The sequence below is a fragment of the Lagenorhynchus albirostris genome, chromosome 4, assembly GCF_949774975.1.
Source record: "Lagenorhynchus albirostris chromosome 4, mLagAlb1.1, whole genome shotgun sequence".
Lineage (NCBI taxonomy): Eukaryota > Metazoa > Chordata > Mammalia > Artiodactyla > Delphinidae > Lagenorhynchus > Lagenorhynchus albirostris.
Genome location: NC_083098.1, coordinates 99065684 through 99079690, shown reverse-complemented (window position 1 = coordinate 99079690; position 14007 = coordinate 99065684). Strand labels below are relative to the sequence as shown.

The 14007-nt window shown below is 37.5% G+C and overlaps 1 pseudogene; it reads left to right on the top strand.

Annotated features, from left to right (window-relative positions):
• LOC132519110 (cytosolic beta-glucosidase-like) overlaps positions 1-14007 on the top strand; it is a 149665-nt pseudogene that overhangs the window by 106635 nt on the left and 29023 nt on the right.

Genomic DNA, 14007 nt, shown 5'->3' with positions numbered 1-14007 from the left:
AAGAAAAAGGCTGAGGTTCCCTGAAGAAGAAGGAATTCTGTGTCCAGACTGCCTTTGGACTCAAGCTGCAACATCAGCTCTAGCCTGCCCTGAAGACTTTGTACTTGTCAGTCCCCACAAGAAAGTGAGCCAGTTCCTCAAAATCTGCCTCTCTACAACCAACTGCCCCCCAACCCCCACCACTCCATCCTACAGGATCTGTTTCTCTGGAGTGCTCTAATACAGGTAGCAGGGCTGCGATTAGGGGCACAAGTCAGACAGCTGTTGTAGTGGTTCATCTAGACCAGGGTCAAGTGAGATATCTTACAACACTATACTGAGTTAATATGTATGATTTCTTATGTATAATAATATTATATCTAGATTTGGATTAAATTATCATAATATGTAATATTATATAAATATAATATTGCGGTATGCATATCATATTATAGTCTGGGATATTTACATCTGCTATATAAGATATTTTATAATATTCATACTATATTCTACAAAAGAACTAGGATCCCAACATGAGAAAAACAATGGCCCATTTTAAGGAGGATGGCATGTACAGGCTTACAGATATTTTGTTTTGAACCTTATCCCTTCTGGGAGGTTTTAAAGTAGACTATGCTTATAGCTGAAACTTATGCACTGAGCTCATGGTAGGTGCTCAATACGTATCACATAATACATAAATGATGGGAGCAGATGCTTGTTAGAAATGAACCTCTGGGGGCCTTCATGGTGCTGAGAGCTGCCGGTGATGTCTCTTTGGCCCATTGCCTGTGGCGTCTTAGGGGTGGGTGGGGGACCTGGTCTATTTTATAGTTACTAGTTCCCCATGGTGCACCATTCAACCACTGTCTAATCCCTGTATTCATGGCAAGTTTATTCTTCAAGTAAATGTGTTTCAAAAGCCTCATAGCTTAATCATTTTAAGGCAGGGGACAGAATCTCAGCTCTACTATTCTTACCAGTGAGAATTTGGACAAGTAGCTTCTCCTCTTTAAGACTGAATTTCCTCATTTTTAAAGTGGGGATGACATAGAGACAGAATGCAGATTGGTGATTTCCAGGGGCTGGAGGAGGGACGGAGGGGGAGAAACTGCTTAATGGATATGGAGCTTCCCTTTAGGGTGATGAAAATATTTTGAGACTAGACAGAGGTGGTGGTTGTACAACATTGTAAATGTACTAAATGCTTTTTCACTTTAAAATGGTTAATTTTTGTGCCACTTGCAGAGACATGGATGGACCTAGAGACTGTCATACAGAGTGAAGTAAGTCAGAAAGAGAAAAACAAATATTGTATAATATCGCTCATATGTGGGATCTAGAAAAAATGGTACAGATGAACTCATTTGCAAAGCAGAAATAGAGACACAGATATAGAGAACAAACTTATGGCTACCAAGTGGAGAAGGGGGGTGGAATGAATTGGGAGATTGGGATTGACATATATACACTACTATGTCTAAAATAGATAAATAATGAGAACCTACTGTATAGCACAGGGAACTCTACTGAAAACTCTGTGGTGACCTAAATGGGAAGGAAATCCAAAAAGGAGGGGATATATGTATACGTATGGCTGATTCACTTTTCTGTACAGCAGAAACTAACACAACATTGTAAAGCAACTATACTCCAATAAAAAGTAATAAAAAAATTTTAAACTGGTTAATTTTGTGTTATGTGAATCTCACTTCAATAGAAAAAAATGGACATGAAAGTAGTACACCCCTCATAGGGTTATAATGAAACTATGGACATTAAATACTTAGCGCAACAGCTAATACTCAGCACGTGGTAACCAATCGAAGAATGTCAGTCTGCTTCCTCCTCCTTTTCTTCTCTATCATCATTGTTGTCTTCATTGTCATAGCCATTCTAGAACCAGTTCCTTCTCAGATAAAAATGCTAATTTGTGTCAGGTCACCCGAAGGGGAATGCTGGGAGATAAGGCTAAAAGTTTAGGCTATCTAATCTTGTGCCAACCTGAGGTATCCAGAATGTATTTAATAGGCGGTGGGTAGCCACAGAAGATGCTTGAGCTGGACAGTGAAATGAGTCAGACTGTGCTTTGAATCAATCAGCCTGGGAGCCACATGTATAGTGGTTTAGAAGGATGAGGCTGAAAGAGGGGACACAGTTAGCAGGTTACTCTCAACAGGGTCCTTAGATTTCACACCCTTATTTCCTCCTCAGCCACCTTGGATTTGGCTGGCTACATAGCAAACACTTAATAAATACTTGTAAATTAGTTATTTTATACTTGTTTAATGCCTTCCTTTGAAGTGCTTCCACTGGAGATTACTTCTACAAATCACATAATGCAAGATAAAATACCCCATATATCTGTCAGTTTTCTCTAAGACTGTTTTCTAAGTATTATATGTGCACGGTTCATGGACTGGGTGTTCAGTTGCTGGAAAAATAGAAATCACCCCATTAGTCATGCCTCTGCAAATTTCACATTTTATATTCCAGGTTTTGTGGTGGGTGATATTTAAAGCCTTATTTTTTGCTGGCTATTGTATCACTACAACTGTATATAGCTTGTAGACACTTTGTGATCTCAGATCTAAGGAAAATGATGATGTTCCATATGTTGTCACTTTGAGGGAAGCACAAAAAGACCTTAAAGTGAGAAACACAGCTTAATTAGCATGTTGGTGATTTATATTACCCAGAGTGAAATCTCCACCGGCACAAAAAGAAAGATCAAAACAAAAGGCATCTTCTGGATTTTAAATTTTTTTTGGTCTTACTCAGAATCCACAACCTTATTTCCATGACCCTAATCAGCAAAACCCACAACGTAACATCATTGTCTCAAAGTTTTCACATTTCACAATACCGGGCAAATGTACACAGCTGCTTATTGATTAAACTCGGAGGACTAATGTCCCTATGTCATTTATGAGCAAGTTTATACCTTGATGCATGTAATGCAAAGACTTTTAAACATCATAGAGTTTTAGAACCTAAGGGATGGCCAAAATTTTATTTCTTTTTCTTTTTTAAATTAATTTTTATTGGAGTATATTTGCTTTACAATGTTGTGTTAGTTTCTGCTGTACAGAAAAGTGAATCAGCCATACGTATACATATATCCCCTCCTTTTTGGATTTCCTTCCCATTTAGGTCACCACAGAGTTTTCAGTAGAGTTCCCTGTGCTATACAGTAGGTTCTCATTATTTATCTATTTTAGACATAGTAGTGTATATATGTCAATCCCAATCTCCCAATTCATTCCACCCCCCTTCTCCACTTGGTAGCCATAAGTTTGTTCTCTATATCTGTGTCTCTATTTCTGCTTTGCAAATGAGTTCATCTGTACCATTTTTTCTAGATCCCACATATGAGCGATATTATACAATATTTGTTTTTCTTTTTCTGACTTACTTCACTCTGTATGATTCTCTAGGTCCATCCACGACTCTGCAAAATTTTCTAATGGTACCTTTACTATATATTGGTTGAGAAAATCCTACTAAAAATGTAGAAAATTATTTTTATGCTGATTTATATTTTATTTGGTTCATTATCTATGTATATTATAAAAATATTTGTATATCACTGAATTAGACTGGATAAATAATTCAATGTATAGACTATGTCCATCAGATACATCTCTTTCAGTTACAAATAACAGAAACTGGTTTCAGTTACAAAAAACTTAATAGAAATAAGGGAGTTTATTTGCTCAATTTGCTGAAATGTCCAAGGATAGTTTTTAAAATTAATTGGACTTAGAGGCTTAACATTCTCCATCTCTTGGTTCTACTTTTTTCTGGTGAATTTTCTTCAACTCCCAGTCTCTCTCCTTGTGGTGGGTGCTAGCAGATACAGTCTTGCATCAGTGGATACATGTGTATGTATGGTTGAGTCCCTTTGCTGTGCACCTGAAATTATTGCAACATTGTTAATTGGCTATACACCAATACAAAATAAAAAGTAAAGAAAAAATAAAGATCAAAGGGAAGATTCCTGCTTTGATTCTTTCCTTGGACTTGGGTGTTTTCTTTACATGCATGTTATGACCAAGGCAAAACTGAAACCTGAAGGTTCAAGGAAAACCAGCCCTATTTGTATCACCAGAAAAACCATTGCCATTGAGAAGTTACACAGGACAGAAGCCGTGTGGCTGACAGGGTCTTGGTGCTCTGGCCAGTGTCAGGCCTGAGCCTCTGAGGTGGGAGAGCCGAGTTCAGGACATTGGACCACCAGAGACCTCCTGGTCCCATATAATGTCAATCAGTGAGAGCTCTCCCAGAGATCTCCATCTCAGTGCTAAGACCCAGCTCCACTCAACGAACAGCAAGCTCCAGTGCTAGACACCCCATGCCAAACAACTAGCAAGACAGGAACACAAACCCACCCATTAGCAGAGAGACTTCCTAAAATCATAATAAGTTCACAGACACCCCAAAACACACCACCGGATGCTCTCCTGTCCACCAGAAAGACAAGATCCAGCCTCATCCACCAGAACATAGGCACCAGTCCCAGGAAGCCTACACAAGCCACTGAACCAAACTTACCCACTGGGGGCAGACACCAAAAACAATGGGAACTACGAAACTGCAGCCTGCAAAAGGAGACCCCAAACACAGTAAGTTAAGCAAAATGAGAAGACAGAGAAATATGCAGCAGATGAAGAAGCAAAGTAAAAACCCACAAGACCAAATAAATGAAGAGGAAATAGGCAGTCTACCTGAAAAAGAATTCAGAGTAATGATAGTAAAGATGATTCAAAATCTGGGAAATACAATGGAGAAAATACAAGAAACGTTTAACAAGAACCTAGAAGAACTAAAGAGCAAACAAACAGTGATGAACAACACAATAAATGAAATAAAAAATTCTCTAGAAGCAATCAATAGCAGAATAACTGAAGCAGAAGAACGGATTAGTGACCTGGAAGATAAAATAGTGGAAATAACTACCACAGAGGAGAATAAAGAGAAAAGAATGAAAAGAATTGAGTACAGTCCCGGAGACCTCTGGGACAACATTAAATGCACAAACATTCGAATTATAGGGGTCCCAGAAGAAGAAGAGAAAAAGAAAGGGACTGAGAAAATATTTGAAGAGATTATAGTTGAAAACTTCCATAATATGGGAAAGGAAATAGTCAATCAAGTCCAGGAAGTGCAGAGAGCCCCATACAGGATAAATCCAAGCAGAAACACACCAAGACACATAAAAATCAAACTATCAAATATTAAATACAAAGAAAAAATATTAAAAGCAGCAAGAGAAAAGCAACAAATAACATATTAGGGAATCCCCATAAGGTTAACAGCTGATCTTCCAGCAGAAACTCTGCAAGCCAGAAGGGACTGGCAGGACATTAATTTAAAATGAAGAAAAGGGAAAAACTACAAACAAGATTACTCTACCCAACAAGGATCTCATTCAGATTTGATGGAGAAATTAAAACCTTTACAGACAAACAAAAGCTAAGAGAATTTAGCACCACCAAACCAGCTTTACAACAAATGCTAAAGAAACTTCTCCAGGCGGAAACACAAGAGAAGGAAAAGACCTATAATAACAAACACAAAACAATTAAGAAAATGGTAATAGGAACATACATATCGCTAGCTACCTTAAATGTAAATGCATTAAATACTCCAACCAAAAGACATAGACTGGCTGAATGGATACAAAAATAAGACCTGTATATATATTCTGTATACAAGAGTCCCACTTCAGACCTAGGGACACATACAGACTGAAAGTGAGGGGATGAGAAAAGATATTCCATGCAAATGGAAATGAAAAGAAAGCTGGAGTAGCAATTCTCATATCAGACAAAATAGACTTTAAAATAAAGACTATTAAAAGAGACATAGAAGGACACTACATAATGATCAAAGGATCAATCCAAGAAGAAGATATAATAATTATAAATATTTATGCACCCAACATAGGAGCACCTCAATACATAGGGCAAATGCTAACAGCCATAAAAGGGGAAATTGACAGTAACACAATCATAGTAGGTGACTTTAACCCCCCACTTTCAGCAACGGACAGATTATCCAAAATGAAAATAAATAGGGAAACACAAGTATTAAATGATACATTAAATAGGATGGACTTAATTGATATTTATAGGACATTCCATCCCAAAACAACAATTCACTTTCTTCTGAAGTGCTCATGGTACATTCTCAAGGATAGATCATATCTTGGGTCATAAATCAAGCCTTGGTTAATTTAAGAAATTGAAATCATGTCAAGTATCCTTTCCTACCACAACACTATGAGACTAGATATCAGTTACAGGAAAAAGACTGTAAAAAATACAAGCACATGGAGGCTAAAGAGTACACTAATAAATAACCAAGAGATCACTGAAGAAATCAAAGAGGATATCAAAAATTACTTAGAAACAAATGCCAGTGAAAACACGATGACCCAAAACCTATGGGATGCAGCAAAGGCAGTTCCAAGAGGGAAAGTTATAGCAGTACAATCCTATCTCAAGAAACAAAAAAACTCTCAAAGAAATAATCTAACCTTACACCTAAAGCAATCAGAGAAAGAAGAACAAGAAACCCCCCAAAGTTAGCAGAAGTAAAGAAATCATAAAAATTAGATCAGAAATAAATGAAAAAGAAATGAAGGAAACAATAGCAAAGATCAATAAAACTACAAGGTGATTCTTTGAGACGATAAACAAAATTCATAAACCTTTAGCCAGACTCATCAAGAAAGAAAGGGAAAAGACTCAAGTCAACAGAATTGGAAATGAAAAAGGAGAAGTAACAACTGACACTGCAGAAATACAAGGATCATGAGATATTACTACAAGCAACTATATGGCAATAAATGGACAACCTGGAAGAAATGGACAAATTCTTAGAAAAGCACAACCTTTCAAGAATGAACCAGGAAGAAATAGAAAATATGAACAGACCTTTCACAAGCACTGAAATTGAAACTGTGATTACAAATCTTCCAACAAACAAAAGCCCGGGAACAGATGGATTCACAGGTGACTTCTATCAAACATTCAGAGAAGAGCTAACACCTATCCTTCTCAACTCTTCCAAAATATAGCAGAGGGAGGAATACTCCCAAATTCATACTACAAGGCCACCATCACCCTGATACAAAAACCAGACAAAGATGTCACACAAAAAGAAAACTATAAGCCAATATCACTAATGAACATAGATGCAAAAATCCTCCACAAAATACCAGCAAACAGAATCTGACAGCACATTAAAAGGATCATACACCATGATCAAGTGGGGTTTAACCCAGGAATGCAAGGATTCTTCAATATATGCAAATCAATCAATGTGATACACCATATTAATAAATTGAAGGAGAAAACCATATGATAATCTCAGTAGATGCAGAAAATGCTTTTGACAAAATTCAGCACCCATTTATGATAAAAACTCTCCAGAAAGTAGGCATAGAGGGAACCTACCTCAACATAATGAAGGCCATATCTGACAAACCCACAGCCAACATCATTCTCCGTGGTGAAAAAATGAAACCATTTCCACTAAGATCCAGAACAAGGCAAGGTTGCCCACTCTCACCACTCTTATTCAACATAGTTTTGGAAGTTTTAGCCACAGCAATCAGAGAAGAAGAAGAAATAAAAGGAATCCAAATTGGAAAAGAAGAAGTAAAACTGTCACTGTTTGCAGATGACATGGTCCTATACACAGAGAATCTTAAAGATGCTACCAGAAAACTACTAGAGCTAATCAGTAAAGTAGCAGGATACAAAGTTAATGTACAGAAATCTCTTGCATTCCCATACACTATTGATGAAAAATCTGAAAGAGAAATTAAGGAAACAATCCCATTTACCATTGCAGCACAAAGAATAAAATACCTAGGAATACACCTACCTAAGGAGAGAAAAGACCTGTATGTAGGAAACTCTAAGACACCAATGAAATAAATTAAAAATAATACAAACAGATGGAGAGATATACCATGTTCTTGGATTGGAAAAATCAACATTGTGAAAATGACTATACTACCCAAAGCAATCTACAGATTCAGTGCAATCCCTATCAAACTACCAATGGCAGGTTTCACAAAACTAGAACAAAAAATTTCACAATTTGTATGGAAACACAAAGATCCCGAATAACTGAAGCAAACTTGTGAAAGAAAAAACGGAGCTGGAGGAATCATGTGCCCTGACTTCAAACTATACTAGAAAGCTACAGTAATCAAGACAGTATGGTACTGGCAGAAAAACAGAAATATAGATCAATGGAATAGTATAGAAAGCCCAGAGATAAACCCACACACATATGGTCACCTTATGTTTGTTAAAGGAGGCTAGAATACACAATGGGGAAAAGACACCCTCTTCAATAAGTGGTGCTGGGAAAACTGGACAGCTACATGTAAAAGAATGAAATTAAAACACTCCCTAACACCATACACAAAAATAAACTCAAAATGGATTAAAGACCTAAATGTAAGGCCAGACACTATCAAACTCTTAGAGGAAAACATAGGCAGAACACTCTATGACATAAATCACAGCAAGATCCTTTTTGAGCCAACTCCTAGAGAAATGGAAATAATAACAAAAATAAACAAATGGGACCTAATGAAACTTAAAATCTTTTGCGCAGCAAAGGAAACCATAAACAAGTCAAAAAGACAACCATCAGAATGGGAGAAAATATTTGCAAAAGGAGCAACTGACAAAGGATTTATCTCCAAAACATACAAGCAGCTCATGTAGCACAATATCAAAAAACAAAAAACCCAATCCAAGAATGGTCAGAAGACCCAAATAGACATTTCTCCAGAGAAGATATACAGATTGCCAACAATAAGTTCTGGAGAGGGTGTGGAGGAAAAGGAACCCTCCTGCACTGTTGGTGGGAATGTAAATTGATACCGCTACTATGGAGAACGGTATGGAGGTTCCTTAAAAAACTAAGAATAGAACTGCCATATGACCCAGCAATCCCAGTCTTGGGCATATACCTGGCGAAAACCATAATTCAAAAAGAGTCATGTACCACAGTGTTCACTGCAGCACTATTTACAATAGCCAGGATATGGAAGCAACCTAAGTGTCCATCAACAGATGAATGGAGAAAGAAGGTGTGGCACAAATATACAATGGAATGTTACTCAGTGATAAAAAGAAATGAAATTGAGTTATTTGTTGTGATGGATGGACCTAGAGTGTGTCATACAGAGTGAAGTAAGTCAGAAAGAGAACAACAAATACTGTATGCTGACAGATATATATGGATTCTAAAAAAAAAAAAAAAAGGTTCTGAAGAACTTAGGGGCAGGACAGGAATAAATATGCAGACCTAGAGAATGGACTTGAGGACACGGGGAGGGCGAAGGGTAAGCTGGATGAAGTGAGAGAGTGGCATGGACATATATACACTACCAAATGTAAAACAGATAGCTAGTGGGAAGCAGCCACATAGCACAGGGTGATCAGCTCGGTAAGCTTTATGACCACCTAGAGGGGTGGGTTAGGGAGGGCGGCAGGGAGATGCAAGAGGGAGGAGATATGGGGATATATGTATATGTATAGCTGATTCACTCTGTTATAAAGCAGAAACTTACACACCATTGTAAAGCAATTATACTCCAATAAAGATATTAAAAAAAAATATGTAGGCTAGAAGAACTAACCTAGCTTAGTCTAGGATACTCATCTGCAGGTAGAAATGTTGTATATAGTAGAAATATTCATAAAATTTTAATACCTGCTACAACAGTGTCAGCATTCTAAATGTAAGTACTTTTTGGATTTTGCCTTATTTTCATAGCTATCATTAAAAAGGAAAATACTATATAAATCATATTTTAATTATAAATTTCATATTCTATTATATCCTGTAATAGACACATCAACTTATTCTAATTAAAACCTTTTGGAGGAAAAAAAAGATCAAATAGAAGAGAATGACATCCTCCCATTTCTCTAACCAATGCTTGGCTTAGCTCTGATTATTCAACTTGAATCAGGAGTTCATCTTTGGGCCAACATCATTATGACTTCAGTTTGGATAAAGGTTGACTGACCAGAAATAAATCTTGTGTCCAGACCTGGATCTAGGGGATGGAGCCAGTCCCATCCAAACATGTGCACTGAGTATGGAGAGTATGATTCTTCCAGAAAAACTGAGGTGTTCTTACTAGTGGTTGGTGGGAGGTAGATGCAAGGTAGGCAAAACGAACCAATGCCTGTGAGACATTCACAGTGGATTCCAGGCTACCTTGCAGTAAAAACAGGATGGGAGGTAAGAAGTATTAGGAGGAACTCTCCCCAAAGGACTGTAAATGCACAGATTAGGAACTGTGTATTTCTATACGCGAACTCTTTAATGAGGATATCATCTCTGCAAAAGGAAGTGACTTGTCCATAGAATCACAGTTCAAAAGGTAGAGGCAGGGTCACATCATTCTAATGCTCTACTTACAGACCAGGCTATTTCTTGTTAATCATACACATGATTAAAAAAATAGTCAATTTTTGAAAGTGATATTTTTGCCTAATTTCAAAACTTTGGAAAATCCAAGAGCAAGTGAATATGACTTCATGAGAAAACTATTAAACTTTTCTGTGTTGAATTTAATTCTGTAAAAGGACAATATATGTATAAGCTCTATTTAATCAGTCTCTTGTTATGGAATTTTTAAAGTAGAAAATTTTCACTGGGTGTTTTCACAATTTAAACCATATGTGTTTGCAAATTCCTCAATGAGTTATCACCAGAATTACATTATTACCACATAAATGGCAACAGTTTTAGGTAAGGGACTTTTTAGGCTTTCTTAGAGCCCTTTAGTCTACTTTCCTTTATCAACTAGTTTTCACTCTTCTTTGTGGCAGTTTCCCCAAGATACCTCTTATGGGTGCTCACGGGAGAGCTGTTGTCATACTTGCCCTACACAGTCACCTGGCCCAGGAGACCTGGTCCAGTCTTGATGTCTTCCTGCCAGCTTCAGTAGAGACCATGGGCAGGCCACTCACCCCATGAACTCTTGCTGCAGGGTCCCCTCATTTAACGAATAGCCCTTTTGGAAGTGCTTAAATTCCTCTATCTTCTGGCATCTGGTCGACCCATAAGAACTTTGTATATCTTTGCCTTGGTAAACTGTGGCAGATGCAGGATGCTCTCCAACCATTGCCCATCTTACCTCTGCCATCCTACTCTTGCCTTTAGTCCTGAGCAAAGGAATGCTCACCAGTCCCTGACTTAGAAGGGGTGGGGGAGGACATTTGGATCCCATCAGTATTACAGAAGGGGATGATGGAGAGGTCCCAGAAGAAAGGATGTTTGCTGCTCTATGACCTGTAATAAGATGACCTCTTTCCTTTCCTGGTTCTACTGGGTTGGGTGGGTTGGGTTGGTAATGATTGTGGTGGTGGGTGATGAACTGAGGTCTTGAATGAAGCAAGTTCCGTGGGGAAGGGGCTGCCACTGCTTACAGGCGTTCTTTAAACTGCTCTGCCCTTGCTTCCTAGTGGTCACTTCTTTGCTCAAAACAATCTGATGACTTTCCGTCTCACTTGGAATTAGATCCCAATTCCTTGCTGTGGCCTCCAAGACCCTACCTGATGGTCCTCATTTCCTCTTTCCCTCTTGCTCTACCACTCTTCCTCTGATCATTCAAATCTAGTCTGGCCTTCTTGTTCCTTGTACATGTCAAAAATGTTTTCACCTGAGAGCCCTGAACTTGCTGTTTCCTTAGCCTGGAATGCTCATATTGTATACTCTCAGATTTGCTCCCTTTCTTTTGTAAATCTTGTCTCAAATATCATTGACCATTCTATATAAAATAGCATCTTCTGACAGTCTCAGCTCTTACCTGATTTCTTTTTCTTTGTATCACCTATCACCAGCTCATGTATACATGCCTGTACTTGTTTATTGACAGCCCTTTCCCAGGGACTTTTTCTGCTAGGTCCATTTTTCTACCCCTTCAGTCAGGGCAGTACCTGATACTTGGTAGCTCTCAGTAAATATTTGTTGACTTAATAAGTGAATGCCTGATGAATTAATTAAAATATATAAAGTAAAACTGAGACAAAACAAAGAAACTTACTTTGATGTTTCAGCTTACTGGTTTTAACTAAATGCAAATTTCAAATCCCCAGCTAAAAAGCCAACTCTCTGTCTTAATTTTGACACAATAGTTTTGACTGTTTCCATTTTCGTGAAGAATAACTAGGTACCTGCACAAATGCTGAGAAGTCCTGTGGGCATTTGGCACTGTAGGTTCATTTCTTCTTCGCCAGTGGGGAAAGTTTTTGCATTCCATATTTTCACTCCCACACTCTGATGTAATGGAAGCTACAAGACCAGACTAGGTAATCAGTAAGGTCTCTTTCTGCTCTAAAATGTACACCTTATGCCTTTCTTTCCTTTCTGTATGCACTTTTGAGCAGCCATTGTTACTTCGCTCATGACTTACAGGTGAGGTTATTGTCGTCCATGATTTGGATGACTGGTCCTGACTCTGTCTTTCAAATGTGAGCTAATGGTGGCTGCAGAGGATGCTAATTTAGGAGGATGATTCAGGTAGTGTGGATGATGCAGTTATTGTTCAGAGTAGGGCTCTGCTTGGGGCTATCAGTTTCTATCTGTAGAGCTATGTGGAGTGTAGGGTTTTGAAGGCCATTAAAAATGGCTTCTTTCCCTTTAGCCAAATAGATTTGCTGAAGTGATTTTACAGTTTCTGAAGCTGTTGACAAGAAACAAGGGGAAAGCTTTTTCTATAAACATTTCTCACCAGAATATTCAACTCTCATTCTTGGTATAGGATTTTAGTCCCACTTTTGCCTAAAATCAATACAGTTAAATTTTTCTGGGTCTAGTAGGATATTGTGTGTGTGTTTGTGTGTGTGTGTTGTTTTTATTTTTTTCTCCTTTTAATTCATGTAGCTGGGAGAAAAAGGATTTTGTGGCTAGACTGACAGAATGTTTGTATTGTGCACATTCCCAGCAAAGAGAAGAAAAGAATGTAAAACAAAGGCCCCAACTTGGAAAGAGAAAGTTTGTTTAGAATGGGAATTAACCTGTCTTGAACATGATGAATGCCATACTTTTCAAAGGTTTGTTACAGAATTGATTTCTTTCTCTATGTTTCTGGTGGTTTAATTTGATTGGTATAGCAAAATACTGCTATTTGATGTGAGAGAAGTTATTTTTAATGCACAGGACTGTAGGTGTAAATTTTATTTGTGTTAATAATGTTAAATAAACTGCATTTATGTGTTGGGTTTATTTCTGGCTACTGAGCTACTACATAATTTGATTGTCCAGTGTTCAGACATGGATTTAAATCTTTACACAGCTGGGAATTAGCAGGTTACATTGTATTTGCTTCTGCTTGTGGAATCAGGAAAATGACCACACTGAAGAAAGGAAGCTTTTCAGGGTTTTCTTCTCTTTTTTAAAGCACAAAATTATTTCCATAGAAACTTGATAATTTAACTCTTTACCTAAGTCTGTTTGAATGACAGGTCTGCAGGTATCCAGTTCTGACTTTTCCATTCAGCAGCTACCTATGTTTATCAAAAGATGTGACATGGTTTTTCTTCTTTTTCCTTTAAACAAATCAATATATTATTTTTATGCTTTTAAGGAGATTAAATTAAAAACATAAAAGAGATTGAATAGCAATAATTGGCTTTTACAACATTATGAGGTTATTATGTTCAATACTTACCTTGACAATTAAAATTTTCAATAAGTAATCATCAAGTACTCAAACCCATAAAATGTTTACCGGGTTAATGTTGTTTCAATAATACGATACATACTGTTTTCATCTATACTAAAATAGACTTCAGATTTTTCAGACAATAAACTTATTTGATCAGGTTTGCACAGCTTCAATGACAATTACAGTTAATTCATGCAGAACTTCAATTTGCTTTTTATTTTATTTTAATTTTCGGTCACGCGGAGCAGCTTGCAGGATCTTAGTCTTCCAACCAGGGATCAAACCCGCGCCCACAGCAGTGAAAGAGTGGA